The following is an 18283-nucleotide window of genomic DNA, read 5'->3' on the forward strand; positions in this document are numbered from 1 at the left end:
TGGATATTTTTACAGCTGATACATATTTTTACGAAATCTGAAAAGCTTGTAGGCCTAGATGTAAGGACTCTTGTATAAACAGGCCTGCACTGCCTCCCCACGTCCCCACACTACCCCAGCCAGCCCCAAATCTTTTTCTAGTGAATCCCAAGTAACTCCTCCTCCCATATCGCGGCTCCCAAATCGATATTGCTGCTGGGTTCACATTTCTGCTGTTTGAGGTTCCATGGTTACCTGAGATGACCACACCCCAGAGAGTTGCTGCTCTTTTTTCTCTTTTAAGGATTAAGGCTCCCTCTTATGGAGAATTCACACTACGTTCCCTAAACAGTGGGCCACAAGGTTACTCAAGTGGCTTCTCTCTGTGCCACTCCCGTCCCTGCCCAGAACCTGTGTCCCAAGAGGGACACCAGTGCTTGACCTTCACCTGCACTGGGTGAATTCCTGACTCCCCAGGGAAGTCTTCAGCATCTCACCCTGCACTGCAAGTAACCCCAGTATCTGGGGGCCTGAGTAAATCCCAATGTACTTACTTTCCGAAGGGCCTTAGAATCTGTCCTGGCATCCCAGAGTGACCTACATTCGTCCCTTAACAGCATTTTATTTTTTTTAAATAAATATATTTTTCTTTTCTTTAGTCTTTTAGTCTTTTCTTTAAAAATAGCTTTATTGAGGGGTGCCTTAACAGCGTTTTACACTCTTCAAAGAATCATTAAGAAAGATAAATAATGTTTTAACATGGTGTGCCAACTATACTCAAAAATAAAATTATAAGATGTTTTGACTCAGAAAGATGTTCTGTCCTGAGGATATTTTGACTCCTAAGAGTACTCCATTTAAACCACAATTATATAGTCATGAATACATTTTTGTACTGAAAGTACTTTCTTGAACAAACTCCATTAAGTCAATTTAATTCCTTAATCAATTTTTTTAAATAGCCCAGTTAAATCCTTTACAATTCTTTCCACTTTTATTGGTACTGAATTTCACAGAAGTTATTTTCATTGGGATTACTTCTTTCCCATGCAAATTTCACAATAAAGCTTTGGCCATTGATCAGGGTGCTTTGTTTATACCGAATACTAAGATTGTAACTTCTGCCCTTGAACATTTACGTTGCAGACATTATTTCTACAAAGTTCAGTTGTTCCCAAATCAGGCTTCACAGATTAGAATTACACATTGTACAGATTTTAAACCGCCATCAGCTTTCGTTTCTGTCGATCATTTCTCCCCGTGATATTCATTAGGAATTGTAGAGAAAACAGACAGCAGTATTTCTTTCACAGCAAAACCACAGGCTGCTGTGGGCTCCTGCCCTTCCAGCTACCAGAGCAGGCCTCTTATTTAGGGCTGGATTGTGTGCAATGAGTAGATAAAGCATGAGCTCTGGAATCAAATCAACTGGGTTAAATTGGGCAAATTGTTTAATGTCTCAGTTTCCCCATTTGTAAAATGGGGTCGATAGTAATACCTAAACTGAGGGTTCCTGTGAAAATCAGAGCATGATGCCTGCAAAGTGCTTCATGTAACACATGGCACGCGGACACCATGTAGGAATTGATGGCTCTTCTTACCTCAATCACCTGAAAAACTCTACCAGTTATCTGTTACCTTCCCCAAACCTAATGGCTTAAAATAACAGTAATTTAGGGCTGAATAACAGTAACTCTGGCTGAATTATATTCTGTTGTATGTATATGCCACATTCTAGTTCTCCATTCATTGGCTGATAGACATTTGGGCTGTTTTCTCCTTTGGGCTATTGCGAATTGTGCTGCTGTGAACGTTGGCCTGCAACTGTTTGTGGGAGTACAAAATGAAACGAAGTCCTGATACCTGCCACCACGTGGATGAATACCTTATGCTAAATGAAAACCCAGTTGAGAAAGGTCTGTCTCCATAGAGACAGAAAGCAGATTGGTGGTTGCCAGGAGCGAGAGGAAAGGAGGGAAGGGGCAGGACTGCTTGATGGGGACAGGGTTTGCTTTTGGGGTGATGCTTTTGGGGTTCTGGAACTAGAAAGGGGTGTGGTTGCAAAACACAGTGAATATACGAGATGCCTCTGAATTGTACTCTTTAAAATGGTTAATTTTATGTTATGTGAATTTAATGTCAATTCACAAAATTATAATAACAAAAATTTATTATTTCTCATGATCCTGTGGGACAGCTGGGCAGCACTACAGGCTTCACCAGGGCTCCATTCAGCGGGAGGGCTGCCTGGGAGGGCAGGGCCTCTCCTCCCAGCCCGGCTTTCACCCTCGAGGAGCGCAGTCCAAACCTCAGGAACGCCCAGCGCTCAAGCACTTACTAAGCCTCTTGCCTGTCTTATATTTGCTGACGTCCCATTGGCCACAACAAGTCACATGGCCAAGCCCGGAGCCAATGAGCGAGAGAACCAGGCAAGCACATGACCACCAGGAGGCGTGACTCCTTGGGGTCATCACTGTGACAGTCTCTATGGGTATCCTTCTCTTCATCTACCCCAACTCAGGCTCTGGCCTGAAATGCCTCTTAGCTCCTGACTCAGAGCAGAAAACTGGGGCCTTCTTATGCATGGCTTCAGAGTGGGGAGATGTGAGCCTTCAATATATTCAGACATCTCCAAATGGAGTGAAACTCTGCTTGCTTTCTTTAAAAAAAAAAAAAAGAAAAGAAAAAGATTGTATTTATTTATTTGACAGAGAGAGAAAGAGCACAAGAAGGGGGAGGGAGGCAGAGGGAGAAACAGACTCCCCGCTGAGCAAGGAGCCCGACACAGGACTCGATCGCAGGACCCTGGAATCATGACCCGAGCTGAAGGCAGATGCTTAACCGACTGAGCCACCCAGGCACTCCAAAACTCAGATTTCTTTAGCATTCCTCTTTTTCTGGACTTCTCCATATCTAATGTCACGCACGGGTCTTGATCAGAAGAAGCCGTCTTGCTCTGAACCCAGATTGCCATTTAATGTGGAACAGCTGCGTGCAGGAGCCCCGGAGACTTGATAGAAGGATGGGCTTCCCAGCACTCAACTTGGACAGCTCTGGATTTCCCACTCCTGACATTCCCAGAGGGTTCATCCTATCAGAAAGGGCTGGTGTCAGCTTTACCCAAGCCTTTCTCCGAGGGCAGCTCCACTAGGGAGAGCTCCTACCCCCAGGCCTGCCTGGCAGGGGGCGTGCCCTGGTGCCCATAAAGAGCTGCTGTCAGTTTACAAAGGCTACGCACACCCATTATCGAACTTCAGCCCTCGAGGCTGGTACTGTTATTAGCCCCATTTCGCAGAGGAAAAATGTGGCGGAGCAGGAGATGCACTGCCCAGACCCCCCTTCGGGGAAAGACTCACTGCCTGTGGCTGCCAGCTCCTTCCCGGTGTGCCTTCCTGCAGACTGTTGCTTCATCAAAGGGCATGCCCTTCCTTTCTGGGCAGCCCACGTACAACGGATAGGGGCAGGGACACAAAGGCCCAGGCCTTCCATCCCAGGCTAGGACAGCTCTGATGGGCTGCCTGTGCTCCAGAACCTCCCAGGGGGGGTTGCTGATCACCCTCTCCCCTATCCAATTCTGTTCCCTCCCCTTCCAGGTCACACACGTTTTGGTCCACAATAAACATCCTGGAACCTAAACTCCATCTCCGTGTCTGCTTCCAGAAGTCCAACCTGCTGCAAAGAGCCTGAGGCTTCTCAATACCCAACATTCAGAACCTGAAAGTCAGGACTGCAGGTGCCAAAGTCTGGGCTCCTTTCGGCAAATCCTACTGCCTTGTAATCTCTACCCCTCTGGGCGGGAGGCCCATTTCAACTGCAGAGAGTGTGATTCACTCTCTCTCTGGTAAGTGGTTTAGACACAGCAGGAAAGTTGCCCCGGAATACTTCTGTATCCTACAGAAGCATGACGTCTCATGAATAGGGTTCGTAGGCTGTAGTTCCGAGCACTGTGAGGATGATAGGCACAGAGACCCTTTCCTGGGGGCCTGTGTAGCGGTGCCTAGGATGTGGGGGCTGGGGGCACCACAGTGTGCAGCACTCAAGACAGACCTCACACTCTGTAAATGGCAGGCTGTCTGCTTCCTAATAAACTCTGGAAGCCAGGCGGAGGGCAGAACGCGGGCGCATCCAGAATGCTCCCCAGAATGCTTGGAGGCCTTGCTTCAGTAACCTTGCTGTCAGTGCACACTGCCCCCAGACTCCCCGCTGTGGCCCACTACCCCTGTGGCAGCCCATGGGGGGGCAGTGCTGGGCTTGGAGCCGTGAATCTACTGCCTCAGAGAGGACAGGGTTCAGCTACAAGAAACAGGAACCCAAAGCAGTGGTGGCTTAACCAGCGCTCCTTCACACATAAAAACACCGAGCAAACCCATCCAGGACCGGTAGTATGGCGACTCCGCAGGATCCTTCCAGCTCACAGCTCCATCATCCCTGGGACGCAGGTCACATCTGCGTGACAGGTGGCAGGACAGAGGAAGGGGTAAGGATGAGTGGAGTAAAGAGGGGGCACCGACTGACTTTAAGGAAGGTTCCTGGATCCCAAGGAACAAAATCGCATCACACAATCACATCTATCTGCAAGGGATGCTGGGAAGTGGTGCCTTTCTTCTGGGGCCTCATTCCCCAGCTAACAGTTAAAGGCGCAATTCTGGCAAACAAGGGAAACAGATATTGGGATAACACAGCAGACCCCAACCCATCTGGGGTTTCAGTTCGACACTTGTCACTTCCCGGTAAGCGAATCCATTACTTCACCTTACTTAGAACTCACGAAAATGTTATGAAATAGGCAGTCTTTCAGGGTAGATTTGTTATTTGCTATTCCACTGCTTTCAAAGACATTTAGATCTGGTGAGATCTGTTGAACAATCTTACAAGTTTGGATTTGCAGAGCACCTGGGTGGCTCAGTCAGTTAAGCTTCGGCTCAGGTCCTGATCTCAGGGTCTTAGGATCAAGCCCCCCATAACGGCTTCAAGCTCAGCAGGGAGTCTGTCTCTCCCTCTCCCTCCGCCTCTGCCCCTCTCCCCCTCTCAAATAAGTAAATAAAATCTTTTCCAAAAGTTTGGGTTTGGATTAGGAGGAGCAAGGAGTGGGGAAAGCCAAATCTGCAAATAGAGGGAGAAGACTTTGGAACTCTGAGCAACCTTGAAGGACAAGAGTGAAGAGATGGGAGTAGAAAGAACTAGAAAAAAGACAAGAAGCTGCTTGTTCAGTGTCCCAGATCATCTGTAAAGTATACCAGACTTACAAAGTGCTCGCTAAGAGTGGATTTTTGTGGAAAGTGCTGAAGGCCCCTGAGTTTCGAGTGTGGGCTCTGGTGCAAGTCAGAAGCTGGGTCAAAGGAGTCCACAGAGCATAATCCCACTTCTGGAGAAGCATTAGGAGTTTCATAAACCACGGCCTATGGTCTGAGTCTAAGGCATCAATTTCAAAATCACGTTGTACGTGACTGGGGGCGGGGGGCAGGAGGGGTCCTGAGCCTTTATCTACAGGAAACACGATTATCACTGTACTAAAAATCAAGAAATTGGCCCTCAGAGAACTCAAGCTGCTGTCACACAGCCAGTAAGTCTTGGTGCCAAGATTCAAATCCACTTCTGTCTTGTTGCAAGGCCAGTGCTCCCAGGCAGTACTCCTACCGTCCCTGTCCCTTTCCCCACTCCCCACTAGCACCCTGCCTCGTCCCACACATGCTTTGCCATTCTCACACAGCCAAGCATGGCTTTCTCTCCAGACCCAAGCACAATAGAGGGGCGAGCTGCCAGCCTGCAGTAGAGTGCCGCTGGGGTAAGAGGCATGGGGTCCAGCAGACAGGTCCCATGGGCGCCTCCTGTGGCTTCACCCTTCATTTCAACGTCCAGTGGGCCCCTTGCCTTTCCTGCCCACAGCTGTCCCCTCCCATGCAGGCCGAAAGGAAATCCTCCCCCACCCCCCACCCTGAAAAGAGGCAGGTGGAAAGCAGCAGCACCTTCCTTCAAAGGCAAAGGGAGCTGCTGGCAGATGCCCAGGACTGATGTGCAGCCCCGGAGCAATGGGGCTGAGAGCAAGGGCTCCGTGGGAGGGAGGGGCTCCCAAACAGGAGACAGGGAGGGCTCTGCGCGGCCAGGACCGCAGTCCCCAAGAGGGGCCGCCCTGGCTGAGTCCTCATCTTCGAATAAACAACGTTGCAGCACTGCCCAAGGCCAGGCTGTGGAGCCGGGAGCTGCCAACATCTCCATTAGAAAGCCTTCATTTGGGGGGATGAAAATGTCGCTTTCAGAGTTTATCCTGGGTTGAGATTTTTCAGTGTCCTCTTGGGAGCCAGTTTTTAATTTTCATTGATTTAGATTCTCCAGGGATGAAGAAGTCCCCCTCCTCACCTTCCCCCCAACACATATCCTTCCAAAATAACCAAAACAAAACCCCCAGTTGTTTAAAATGGTTTTGCTTGTTTCAGACTTTTTTCCCCTTCGGTGCTATGGAAATCAGAATAAAGCTCAAGAGAACAAATAGTTTCTTTAGGCTGGGCCGGAGCCTAGAGTGCTTCATGATTTAGAAGTGTGTGTAGGGGCAGGGGTGGAGGGTGGGGGATGACCTCACAGCGGCCCTCATGCAGGGCAGGAAAACAGGACACAAACCCTGTCCGAGCCATGGGGCAGGCTGAGCATCCCCCAGAGGGCTAAAGAGACCTCCGGGGGTCATCCTGTAATTCCGTTCTTCAGTCCACACCAAGCAACCCAGCATAAGGAAGAAGAGACTTCTCCGCTGAAGGCCTCAGTCCGGAGGCCTGGGCTTCCTCCACTGGCCCGCATCCTCCCTATCGCTTCATCAGCCTGTCCTCCCACGCCGGTCCTCGCACAGCTGGCTCAAGTACAGAGCGACGCTGGAGCACAGATGATGGAAACAGAGGCGTTCGAAGGTCCAAGATATTCCGTGCAGTCTCCTGGGTCTCCCGCCTTGGGACAAGAAAGGCTCCCCTTTCTGGGTGGTCTCTGCCTCCTCTACCCCAAACCCTCACCCTTAGAGCCAAGCTTCCCTGCTTCCTGCTTCTCACTCTGGCCCAAGGCTGAGCATCTCCTCCACACTCGGTCTGATGGCCGAAGGAGGACGTGTTTTCCCCGCTTGGCTCCCAGGCCCAAGTCCTTGGACTCCAGGGTGAAATTATCTAGACACTCACCTACCACAACCTAATTAGCCCTGCCCCTTCTATGTCCTGCCTCCTTTTCTCTTAGTCTCACATTCCTCACCACAGCCCAGCCTAGAGGGAAGGACACAGAACCCATCACCACCACCAAGGAGTGAGCTCATCCCTTTCTCCAACTGATGTTCTTATAATAAGTTTCTGTGGACCATTTCACATGAGCAACCTTCCCCACGTTGTCAGAAATTCCCTCGACTTCTGTTCTGCTCTTTGTCCTAGGTAAATCCTGCCATCTCTCCGAGCCTCAGGGACTTCATCTGTGTGGCCAGTCTTATGTGCTTCTGTTAACGGGCACCGTCCAGTGTTGGAAGTCACCCGCCCACCTGTGTGTCCCTCTGCCACCCACACTCACAAGGGGTGACTCATGTGCTCATCCCCAGAGGAACAGACTGCTGCGGAGAGAAGAGGGAGTTATAGAAATGTAAGCCCTGGAATGGGAGCCAAGAGGAGGAATGAAGGGCAGGCCTGGGAAAGGAGGAGTAAAAACTCCCAAACCTCTCTCAGGTACGTGGAAAGTCACGTGACTCCCAGGAAATCCCAGAATCCCATCCCTAGATTCTCTGAGGGACTAGTCAGTATCACCTGGCTCCCAGCAGCCTCAGGTGAAAGGCCCCACACCCTGAAGGAGCCCTTTCTATATGTCACTAGTAGCTGCTGGCCCCGTTCCTCCCAGCTTCACGTGCCCACAGTTAGCAGTCACTGCCTGGATTATCTGTAGCCAAGAGACACGCCAGAGAATACAGGGGAAAAAAACCCAAAACCTTGAGTGAATAATAATAATAATAACAACAACAACAAGGCTTACTGCCTTGACAGCTTAAAGCATAATGGGTTATAGGTCACATTCAAGCTGTGACCAAATTTCTATAGTATAAAGACTGTCATACCATGAAGAAAGGCGAGATAAGGAGTTGTTGGCGCTTGATCCTCATAAACAAGTTTTTTTATTCCTGCCCTTCCCACTTCCTTATTAATGAGGATGACCCGGGAATGAACTGCCATTCAGGGCATCTGTCGTTTTGCTGCCCAGCATCCATCCCTCTTTCTCTGGTATTGATACCATAATTTATTTTCATCTGGAAAAAAAAAATCATCCCTTCTCTATTGTCAGTCCTTGTAGCTTGGGTGGGACTGACCCCATTCCAGGTTCCAGGGCTGGACACTAACCCAATTCTTAGCAAGTGATTCAAGTGTACATAATGACCAATGAACCAAAAGATGCCATCTCAGGACTTTTCGGGTTTTTTTTGAAGAGGACAAGGAGGGGAGAAGTGGAAGGGAAGAAACACCATTTTCTTCATTAGGGTTGCTGAAAGGGTGACATTTGTGGGGCTAGTGCACCAGGCTTGCCACTAGAAGGGGAAAACCTGCCTGAGAATGAAGTTAATACAGAGGAAAGAAAAGCTGAGAGGTAAAGAAAAACATCTTTTGAGTCCCTGGATCAAGCCCTATCTGAAGCCCAGATTGCCTGTGGACTTTTCAGTTGTACATGCTGAAACAATTTTTTTATTCTATTAATTTGAGTCTTGTTTTTAGATTTCCACCTAACTCAGAACTTTTGTCTCTATTTTACAGATTAAAAACAACAACAACAACAAACTGGAGCTTAGAGAAGCTAACCACCCACCAAAGTGGCACATACTAATTAGTAACTAATTAGTTTGGCTATGAACCCAGATATGCCTGATTCCAAGTCTTAACTACTGTACCGTACAACCTCCCATTATATACCTTTCCCCCAACTCTCTGGCCCCTGACCTAACTGGTAAACATTTAGCAATTAACCGTTCTGGAACATTTGACATCATCACCAAGTACGCAAAGCCAGGGACTCCAGTCAGCCTTGCTTAGACCGCAGCCCATACCTACGGCTCTTTCTTGGTTCCACTGAAGTTCCAGTTTTGGTTTTGAAGACCTTCAAATGTGGCCCTGAAGGCAGCCATAAGATAAGCATGTTCTGCAATCTGTGTCTTACCCTTTTTCTTTAGCCAAGAAAGCCACATTTTCCTCAATTGCTCACTGGCCCAGAAGCTACTGGAGCGCTCAGAGGCAGAGAACTACCCATAGAGGACTGTTTGGCAGAAACATCTCTCTTTAGATTGGCGCGGATCACCATGGCTTCAGCTCTACTAGGGCAGGGGAGCATTTAAAGTATCCAGCAGGGTGCGGTGAAGTAGCAAAGCACTTTCCGCCCATTCTTATTAGAACAGTCCCTGAAAAGGGAGACGCCGGTGTGATCCCAACCCCCAACCAAGAAGAGGCTGGAGAAATTAAGGTAAGCTTCTCTAAGAGAATCCTATAACAACAGTCCAAAAATAAAAAAGGCAGGGGGGTGGGGGTGGGGAGGAGGTTGAGGGGGACGTCTCCCAAATGGTGATCTTAGCAAAGTGCCTGGGCTGTGGGGAAAGTTGCCCAGCTGGAACTCTAGAGGAATGACAGTCCATATTCTGAGTCACCGTTTGGGGATTTGGGTTTCAACTGATAACAACTACTCCCAACCAATTTATTATAGAATCAACACACAATTATCAGCAAAGTATGTGTTTGTGTTAATCTGTTCAAAGGATTACTCTAGGAACTGAGGCCAGATTGAGAAGATTGCCTTTAATCAGAGGCCAAATTAAAGTTTTGGCTGCTGTGGCATTTTGCTAAGCATTATTCAAATGCCTCTAATGTAAGTTGAAATGAATGTTCATGCTTAATTTGAATACTGCTTAGCTCCACAGGGAACCCTCCCCAAAAGGAAAAAAAAATCATAAAATGTCAGCCTTATACAGTAAAGCTACCAGGACTCGTACATAAGTTTATGACCAGTTCAGATCTCTTGCTGAAGCACCAAATATTTTTTTTGGGTGGCCAGCAATATCATATTTGAACTCTAAAAATAATTTCCTTGGCCCAGAATATCCTCAAATCATTGAAAAATTTATGCATTTTCTTTGGAAGGAAATAACAAAAACCAGCAGAGGATACAAAAATAAATCCCGCTGGTTGAAAAGAGTCTAAAATGCTTCCATCCAGTCATGAGTAAAACAAAGAAACTCACAAAATACTTTCGAGAAGGATCTGTTGAATTGCCCTCTGACCCAGAGACCATTTGATCATATGCTGGCTTTTGTGAAACTTTTGTTTCATGCTTTGAATTGTTCACTGTATTTAACTCCTCCCCCAGTTAGATTATAAAGCACGCACAAGCCTATATCCTATAGTTCTTTCAACCCACCACGGTGCCTAATACCAGAGATCAGAAAGGGAAGGAAACAAGCCTGCTGTCTAAATCTGTGAAGAGATAGTAAATGTCTTCAGTTCTCTCAAGTATTTTGTCCTGGCTATGGCAGCCACAGAGCCCTCGGAGCCCTCGGCCTTACTATCACGTGGCAAGTGCCGACCCCACAGCCATGCCCCCGTCTTCCTTGCAGGCAATGTGCCCAACCCGGGGAACTAGTCCTGGTTAATCTGCGGGGGTCATAGCAGTAATGTCCCCTTTGCCAGGAATTGGTCGAAGGGAGGATCGATCGATCTATCTATCTATCTATCATCTATCATCTATCCAATCTATGACTCATGTCTGGCCAATGAAATGTAAAGGAAAGTGCACTAGAGACTTCAGGAAATATCTTCTTCCCTGGTTGTACTGGAGAAGCCCCTCTGGCCTGTTTTGCTACTTTTCTGTTTTGGACACCGTCTCTGAGAATACGATGCCTGGAACTAAAGCAGCCATCTTGGGAACATGACACAAGTTTGAGGACAAAAAGTCCTTGCTACGTGTATGCCAAGATGTTAGAAGAGAAGGCCTGGAAAGATGGAAAGAGTCTGGGGACTTGATAAAACAACTAAACAGCTAAACTCACCATGGGACCACTTGCTTCCAAATTCTTTATTATGGCAACAATAACTGCCCTTACTCTTGGTCCCCATTAGTCAGGGTTTCTGCTACTTGCAGCTGAAAGCCTTCTATTTGATTCGTATCACACTCATCAAAATTAGTTGTAACCATGTCTCCCTTCTTCTTCTAGGAGGGAGAATTATGGTAAAATGAAAAGGATAGAAGTTTTGGAGCCAAAGAATTCTGACTGAGAAAGTTTCTTAACTTGCAGAGTGTCAGTATTATTAACGGTAAAATGTAGATAATAACGGAGCCTTCATAAGCTTATTATAAAAAATAATAATAAATAAACACAAACAAAAGCTGGTGAATATGTTCCATGTGTTACAGTCTAGCATGTAGGAGGTGTCTTTCTTTCCCTCCCCACGGTCCCTGTGTGGAGTAGAAGGTTCAGTGAGTTTTTTGGGAATAAGGAAATACCCCTATGGAATGTCAAGAAAGAATGACTTGTCACCATCGTTCTTATTTGGAGACCAGAGAAGAGATAGGGACAGCTGCCTATGTGGGAGGCTGAAGCTCAAAGAACAGTTTATGACCTGCAGGCCTCTCTGTGTTGCCTCTACACAAACAAATCCCCTCATCTAGTAGTTGCGATGGCCTTTTGTTGAGCCTGGTGCCTTCTGTGACTCAGCCTCCCTGTCACACCATCTGCTCAGGGCCTTAATAGAGGCCTACTCCTTCTGAGCTGCTTCAAGCCAAGAGAGTCTGTTTCCCACAAGCTACCCACAGCTGGGAGTCTTCAAAATATGGACTCCACCGCTCCGTGGGCAGGGATCCGAGTGAGCACACATGCCCTGGCAGCCTCTGGGCACTGTGGGCCTGTGGACAAGCAGCATGCAGTCTACAGGTCTACAGGCTATATTCCAAAGCTAGCTTGTTGGCCACTCTTATGCCCTCCCTGGGCACACATGCAGATGTGGCCCCCCATACACACGCACACACACACACGCTCCCACTCCCTGGTGAGTGGGCACAGTGATACCTACCCCCCAAAGAGCTTGAAGTCTATCTTCAGCCACACACCCTCCTCCCTTTTCTGAAGGCAGGAGACAATGTTAGTCCCACTCATCAACTCAGCTGCAAACCCCAGCCTGAGAGGCAGGGCAGAACAGTGGTCAGGGCGCTCCACTCCCAGCTCCAGGAATTACAACTGACATAACATCAAACAAGTTACCGAAACTCTCTTGGGCTCTTTCCCTCATCTGGAAAATGAGGATAATAATAGAATTGTTGTGATGATGTGTTTACGTGTGCCTAGCACTGTGCCCAGCATACAGTATGTGCTCCACAAAATGGATTCTTCGAGTCTCAATGCACACTTAGGAAGAGACAGCTTCTGCCATAGGACAACTCCAAGATATGGCCCATCCAAACTGCCGTCTTCATAGACCATGGCTCGTAAGACTAACGCTTCCACCAGACCAAAATATTTGTCCATGTGTATGTACCCGGACTCAAGGGAGTCAACAATGAACAAAGATCCTCGAGAGTTTATAGTAGAGAGGAAGAAACAAACTCATAAATTGTGACAACTCCTGTGAAGGAAGAGGAACTGCGAGAACGAATAGAGTGAATAGTGGAGGTGGGAGTACCGTTTTATCAGGGAGTCAGAGAAGGCCTCTTGCTGAGGGAATGCCGCGTAAATGGGCGGGAGCACAGTGTCCCCCACATCAGTGCTAGCTACATGAATAAGTGTTCCATAAGCCAGTGGTGGCACTGACAGAGAGCTGGGGCCTCAGGGCAGACCTGAACAGCTCTCTCCACGACACAGCAAGGCCCTACACCCTCACTTCCTGAGGAACAGTCTGCTCTGTGAGCGTAATCTTCTCCAGAATGTTACTAGGTTGCAAAGGCCTTTCTCCCCCTTTCTCGTACCTTTCTCCCCCTAAGTGTTCTGAATTTTCTCATGAAGTGTCTCGTGCCACACCGCCAGGCAAACAACAGCGGGCTTTGATGACCATGTTTGCCCAACGATCCTGGACTTAGGCTATTTCCTACTGAAGCTTAAGCTAACTTTCTGCTAGATCCTTCACTGGGTTCCAGTCTGCTGCTTTCACTTGTCCAGTTTGCTTTTCAGTGATATCCCTCTTTTACAGACCGTCTCTGTTCTAACCCAATTTTTTTAAGTCCTTTGAATTCATGGGACCTCTTAGGAGAGCCCACACTATGTGTACATACCCATATATAAAGAGAGAAAGGGGTGTCTGGGTGGCTCAGTCGGTTAAATGTCTGCCTTCAGCTCAGGTCATGATCCCAGGGTCCTGGGATCGAGTCCCACATCGGGCTCCCTGCTCAGTGGGGAGTCTGCTTCTCCCTCTCCTGTTCCCCTTGTCTGTGCTGTCAAATAAATAAATAAAATCTTTAAAAAAAAAAAAAGAGTGATAAAAAGTCCTTGGCAGAATCACATCAGCTTCTCCTTTTCTTGCTTTTGATTACAGACTCACGTGTGGAACATCACTCAAGCACACCACACGTGGTACATTTCCAACATGATTCTTTTGCTTCCCTGCTCACTTCCATTTTCCTACTGGATTTCCAATATGCTGCAAGAGTAATTTGGTACCACTAAGTTTTTTGCCTGAGGCTTTGTACCGGTGATAGTCCCACCTACCCTTAACCTATTTGTATTAAGCTCATGCTTCTCCTTCACTTGAAATTAGTCCCAATCTCTGCTTCTGGGCACTTCCAGCCTCTCTGTAGTTTGTCACTGACGCCTTAAGGAATCTTTAGGGGCCATTCATTTGCTCACTTGTTCAGTGGCTTCGTGAGCACCTACTATGCATAAGTCCTTGAACTATGAGATTACAAAAATGATTCGGACATACTACTTGTCATTATTATTCTGTGGCCTCAAGGATCCCACAGTCTCTGATAAACAGACAAGAACAAGTCACCATGATAGGTACTGTAAATTGAAGTGTGGACAAAATATTGCGGAAATAAAGAGGAGGGAGAGAATAATTCAGATTAAAAACTACGACCCAGTATAAGAATGTCTGAGCCATATCTGAGAAGGGCTGCAAGCACTTTCTTCCTACACAAACAGCTTGTGCAAACATTCAGGGTGTGAAAGAGCACAGTGGGCATCCAGGGACCCGGAAGTGATTCACACTGACTCACACTGGCTGCAGCACAGCACATGGGGGGCAATGGGAGAAAATCAGGGACAAGGACAAGAGGAGTCTGGTAAAAGTTCATAGCAAAATGCGGGTCAGTTGAGTAGCCAACAGAAGAAATGATGGTAATTGATCATAAAACGTTAAATAAGTAAAACCCCACAAGTCACAGTGATAATAAAGAGAAGAAAAACATGCCCTTATTTGAAACCACTAGAGGCAATTATTATACCAACTTCTGATTCTGAAACTAGGTAATAAAAGGAATAAATGAAGCATTTACACTGCCTTTCAGAAGGAAGTATAGTTCATTGCTAGATGATGAGGGTAAGGTCTTCCTCAAAGGAAAATACCAGATAACATATGTAAAGGAAATGCCAAGATTAGAAAGTCACTATTTTGTAACCCACAGTGAAATAACGGGTTTGGGCAAATGTCATCAATGGCTGCTAAAACCCTGTGATGAAAGTCTAAGGAAACAGTATCCTAACAGTAATTTCAGAGATTTCCTGCTAATTGGAAGAGAGAAATATGGTGATCGCCATCTTAACCAAGTGAGCCAATGAACAGCATGACAGTGGGACCAGCTGTCACTGTGCCTTCAGAAGTGACACATTGTGAAGTACCAGCCTCTTCTATGTACACTTGCCAAAGGCATTCCATCTGCATCCTCAGTTTACAAGAAATACAGGAGACAGAGGAAAAAGTTAACTGACACCAGGAAGATGCAATCAGACAAATCCGGAATTTGGGACATCCTATAAGACAACTGGTGTAACTACTTCAGAAAGTCAATGTCATGAGGGGACAAAAGTGAGGGGGTTATTTTTGTTTTAAAAAGATTGAAGAGAACACCACATGAATGCCTGAACACTATTCAATCCTTATTTTATTTTTTTTATTTATTTATTTTTTAAAGATTTTATTTATTTATTTGACAGAGATAGACAGCCAGCGAGAGAGGGAACACAAGCAGGGGGAGTGGGAGAGGAAGAAGCAGGCTCCCAGCATAGGAGCCTGATGTGGGGCTCGATCCCGTAACGCCGGGATCACGCCCTGAGCCGAAGGCAGACGCTTAACCGCTGTGCCACCCAGGCGCCCCTCAATCCTGATTTTAAAACTAATACTGTAAGATAATCTTGGGAACAATGGAGAAATCTAAATGTGGACTGGATACTAGATGGTGTTTGGGAATTGTGTCCTGCAGTGTGATGATGGTCTTATGTTTACGCAGGAGAAAATCCTTTTTTATGAGATGCATGCTGAGTATTTAGGGGTGAAGGGCCAAGCAACTTATTTTCAAACTGTTCGGCACAACATATACACAGAGAGACTACATATGGCACAAAGTTAAAAATCATTGAACTTAAATAGTACATGGGTAATCATTGTGCTTTGTCAAGTTTTATGTATATCGAATTTTTCATAATAAAAGAGTTTGAAATAAAAAATATGTAGGGTCAGATCATGGAAGGCCTATTATGAGCTTCTTAGGATTTTGGACCTTACTCCTGAAGGTTTTGAACAGGTGATTGACATGATCAAATTTACATTTTAGAAAGATTATTGACTTACTGCATTTGCCCAAGTAGCATTTATAAACCACATGCATCAAATGTTGAGTGAACCCTGAGCGAGGTACTACGGGAGACAGGAAAACCGAAAAGGCATTGCCTAGCGGGAAGAGCACTTACGGTGTAATGGAGGAGATGAGACACAGAACGCCAAGCACTGGTAGAGCTTTCTTGTCAAAAGAGGTGCCCAGGAGCACTGGGGCAGGGGCAGTGCACACGCATGGTGCTTCCAACTACTATGTGACGTGTGTGTCAGTGGCAGAGCCACATCGCTCCAGAAAGAAGGAGCCTGCAGGTGACTAGCATCCCCCGTCCATTCTAACCACTTGAGCTCTCCTTATTCCTTGATGGCAGCGCTATGTTTCCCTGAAATAGAGTGTAAGAGTGTGACCCATTTCTGGCCCAAGGAACCTGACTCAGGTCTCCTGAGATCCAGCAGAGACTACGGGCAGATTTTCTTCCCTGATAAAGACAGAGACATGTGAGCAGCACCTGGGTGGCTCAGTCGTTAGGCGTCTGCCTTCCACACAGGGCGTGATCCCGGGATTCTGGGATCAAGCCCCGCATCAGGCTCCTCCGCTGGGAGCCTGCCTCTTCATTTCCCACTCCCCCTGCTTGTGTTCCCTCTCTCACTGGCTGTCTCTCTCTGTCAAGAGACATGTGAGAAGATCTCCCCCTCCTCCTTCCTGCCCGCCTTTAAGTGCATTTGGGGAATCATGAGGGGAAAGCCAAGAGAAGAGGAAGCACAGGTCCGGACCAGAGCCCCAACACCATGGAGCTATTGAAGCGCCTGTAACTTCCCATCGCCAGACTTCTTGTTACAGAAGAAAAATTACCTCCTTTTTTCCAAATCATTCATCTTCAGGTATTGAAACTTTGAGCCGATCCTAACCTTAGAACAAAGCAGTTAAAGGAAGCCTCAGCCACCGTTCTGGGTCACCCAGCCCTAGCCAGCCCTGCTTCTAACCGAGCTCTGCAGGCAGGCTATAGCTCGGGATGGTCAAGAAGGTTCACACTCACAAGCCAACTCTGATGGGCTTTGACTGACCAGTGCGCTGTGCTGAGGATTCTTTTTTTTTTTTTTTTTTAAGATTTTATCCATTTGAGAGCGAGAGAGCACAAGTAGGGGGAGAAGCAGAGGGAGAGAGAGAAGCAGGCTCCCTGCTCAGCAGGGAGCCCATTTGAGGGCTCGATCCCAAGACCCTGAGATCATGACCTGAGCTGAAGGCAGACACTTAACGGACTGAACCACCCAGACATCCCAGTGCTGAGGGTTCTGACACACTATGTGATGGTTTAATTACAGGTTCTGTGGAAAGAAGGGTCTAGATTCATAGTACCAGGTATCTGCTTGGGCCTCAAGTTACCATCACAAGTATGGATAGAGTTTGGAACTGGCAGACCTGAGTTTGAGTTCTGGCTCTCCTGCTTACTATTTCTGTGGTTTTGGTCAAGTCATTTAACCCCTTTGAGCCGTCTTACCGGATAGTTATTACAACTGAGATAATGTAAGTGACGGTGCTTTGTGAACCATCAAGTGTCACACAGACGGAGGCTAGTTTGTCTTTATCTGTCAAAGCTCAGCTGAGAACCAAGTTGACAGGAGGCAGGGAGAGGAGGAAGCAATTCAAGGTTTGAGCCTTAGAGAGTATGTAACTGAACACCTGACCAGAGAATGCGGATCCGGGGTCCAGAAGCACGAAGTCAGAGTTTCAGGTGAAAATGAATCAGAAGTGAGTTGGGACCCTGAATGGTGAAATACGGTTGGAGAAGATTCCAAAAGCAGAAGTGAAAATGCTAAGGACAAAGAGAGATAAAAACCACAGACTGAATAGCCTGGGTTCTCTGCTTTTTTTTTTTTTTTTTTTTTTTTTTTGCTGCCCCAACCCCTGAGGGATATGGCCCACCCATCAGTAACAGTGGCTCACCGAGGCCCAGATCTCAAGGGGAGAGACGGCAGAAGGAGTTTCCACAATTTTCAAAGGGACCAATGAGGGCAAAGTCTCCTCCTTAGGTGAGGCCACCCCGGAGCAGTGTGCCTCCCTGCCCTGTTGCAAATCGTGGAGAAGACCAGAGACAGGAAGCCCAAAGTGTAAGGATAGACAGTCCGAAGTTGATAAAAACTTTCAATAAGCTGTGAGTAGTAAGACTATTTTTGTCTCCTCCCTCACCCATGGCATAATCAAACCCCCCATACTTCCAAAAAAGCCCAGCCCGTAACAAGTTTAGAAACCAAAAGAAGGCCTTTTGTAATAAAACGCAAAGTTGAGAAAAGGGCCAGGGATTCAGCCTAACAAGAATTACTCCAAAGAGCCCTCACTTCCCAGGTTATTAAAAACCTAATTGCCCTGTGAATTCTGACCTGAAGGTCAGACGATGAAGAGGCTTCCTTTAGCTCCCGTATGGGTCTAAGGCACGCGGCAGCCCTAGGCAGGAGAAGACAGATTGACTGACAGTCCCCCGGCAAAACCTGAGAGGCTGAAACCTAGGAGGGGGCAGAATTCAAAGTTCTATTTGTTCACAGCTGTATAACCGGGACTGGCACGTTCA

This window comes from Ursus arctos, unplaced genomic scaffold (genome assembly GCF_023065955.2).
Source record: "Ursus arctos isolate Adak ecotype North America unplaced genomic scaffold, UrsArc2.0 scaffold_6, whole genome shotgun sequence".
In the NCBI taxonomy this organism is placed as follows: Eukaryota; Metazoa; Chordata; class Mammalia; order Carnivora; family Ursidae; genus Ursus; species Ursus arctos.